Source organism: Micropterus dolomieu, linkage group LG09, assembly GCF_021292245.1.
Source record: "Micropterus dolomieu isolate WLL.071019.BEF.003 ecotype Adirondacks linkage group LG09, ASM2129224v1, whole genome shotgun sequence".
Taxonomy (NCBI): domain Eukaryota; kingdom Metazoa; phylum Chordata; class Actinopteri; order Centrarchiformes; family Centrarchidae; genus Micropterus; species Micropterus dolomieu.
This window is the reverse complement of record NC_060158.1, coordinates 21,761,605-21,764,176: the sequence shown is the minus strand read 5'-3', so window position 1 is coordinate 21,764,176 and position 2,572 is coordinate 21,761,605.

Here is a 2,572-nt window from a genome sequence, read left to right as displayed (position 1 = left end):
ATTGTGCTTGAAGTGATGCAAGGGGCTGTGGTGGAGAGCCGGTAGACAGGAGGGTGAGCTGATCCTATAACAACGACTGAGGAGGTGGCAAAGGCAAACCATGATAGTTACAGGTGACAGAAGTAGCAGACCTGGGCGAGGATAGGGGGAGGTGGCACTTGACCTGTGGACCTTGCAGCTGGTCATGAAATGAGAGCAGCTGAGGTGGTAACCGGCTTGGCTACACTGGCTAACGGGCAACGCCCCTTGCTCCAAGGACAAACGGCTATGGTGGTTGAAGCGAAGGAGTCGGTTGATTAGCTGGATGGACTTGGCAGCTTCTCCGAGAACTGGTGGGAGGCTGCCGGCATCCGGAGCCATACCGCTAGGCAGTTCCAAAGAGGCCAGGTGGTCTTGGAGCACTGACTGCCACTGAAGGAGATAATTTGGGCCCTACCTGGCGAGAGTCAATTGATGGCTACCGCAATGGGCCCCACCTGGCGAGAGTCATATGCATAAAATGCTATATACTGTATATATTGTGTAACTCCTGGGTTTTAGATAAACGGTTCTTAGCAGCATGTAAGTGTTGTCAAATTAGGCTCTGTCACTTCAAGAGGGTAACCTCTGACCCTGAGCTATGATGGACTGTGATGTTTATTTTAAGAGTGGCCTCCGATTTATTTATGTAGATGCCTATCACGTTTCTAAAATTTTGATTGGCTAAGGGATGGAACAGACAGAGCAGATCAGTGTTATGGGTCAGCCTGCTGCTTCCGTTGTGTGTTTTTCTCTGGAGGCAACTTGGACAAGCTGCAGAAGACAGAAAAGTCTAATTTAACTACTATACATACAGTCGGTACCCTGGCTAGTTTATAATACATTTGTCACACTGCTACAAAGTTTTGTGTATTGTACACGTACTATACGAGTCTGCAGATAGCAACAGGTTAGCATCATCGCTAACAGCAAGCTAACGTCAAATGGACACTGTCCCACTGACAGTGCCTGACCTGATAAGCACCTTTGGCTTCGAGGGAGACCATCCTGTGACTGTTTTTTCATTGTAATCCTTCTGAGAGGATTGCAAAACATGAACCTGGACGATGCAGTGAAACTGGGCTTAACATTACTTTAAAGGGTAAACTTCACTGCCCAAAACAGGCGATCCATTGAGCAGCTTAACAAACAGGAGGAGGAAAACCGCTTCGAGCTCAGTGACAGTCGGATTGTAACATTTATTAACCATGGAAAATTTTAAACAGCACTGCAGGGCTGCAACGAGTCAGCAGAGGAAAAATCACCTGTGGTGAGTGAAATCATCTTTTATCATCCTGACTCTGTGCTGCTGTTCCGTACATGGGCCAAATTGTTGTGCTGGATCGATTGATACTAGGCAATGGATTGCGGTTGTTGTCATGATGTTCTTGTCATATAGCCGCTTTCATGCTGCTTTATTATCCGAGATTATTACGCCAATATGCCGGCTCGCTGCACTGTATGAAAGGTACAGAGCTGGGAAGGGGATATATATCAGTGGACCTTCTTTCCGTTTTGGTTGCTATTATACAATATTATATAGTCTAATATGAAAGAAAAATATTTATGCTTTGTGATGTCTGTAATCTTGAGAAGGCTTGTTCCCAGTAAATGTTTTATGTTTTGCAGTCAGTGCACTCCTATAAAATCTGTAGTTGTTTTTTTAAGGAAAAGGTCAACTGGTGTATTTGAAGAACTGCTGCCTAACACATACAGATACATAACACATTAAAACAGGATTTTTATGGAACTCAAAATGTTTACTGAAATGGTTTTAGTCTATGGACATAAGACAATTAGTAACACTAACTGTAAAATAAGAAACCAAAGTATATCAGACTGTGATTCCATTACTCATATTTTAACTTAGTTTTCAACTAGTCTATATATATACATACTATACTAGTGCATAATAGAATTCCTGAAATTCAGTTATGGCTTTTGGTTTTAGTGCGCCACCCCAGGTTTTTCAGTGGCCCCATCTGGCCACCCCAAGGAAAATTTTCTGGGGGTGAGACACTTTGTTAACAATAATGAAATGATATATATATAATGAATTTGTTGAGCTCTGATGCTAATGAATCTTTTATCTGTACTCCATCTTTTTATTAGCAAAGATTAATGTAGAAAACATTCCGCTTCTTATATTAAGCACTGACCATCACTGTTACTGGTTAAAATTATTACATTATATCAGCTGTAGCCAAAGCTATGTAGCTTTCTACTTTGGTGTTTGTACCCACCCAAGGTTGTTTGTAAGTGAAAACAAATATCATTCCATAACATCATTGTATGACCACAATAAGAAAGTATGTTTTATTAGGCAAAGGTTTTGTAGGCTGCTGATTCAGCATGTGGTGCGGTCCACACATGACTTACGTGAATGACTAATCATTCATGCAGCACACCTGGACGCACCACCGCTCACTGAACAGATCTCTGCCTCACTGCCACAAACAACTGTCTCCACCTGCTGGCATGTAAAGCCGTCTGCTCCCAGCGCTGTTCCACAGACTTCTATTCCTGTCATCATCACGCATAGACCAGTAAACTG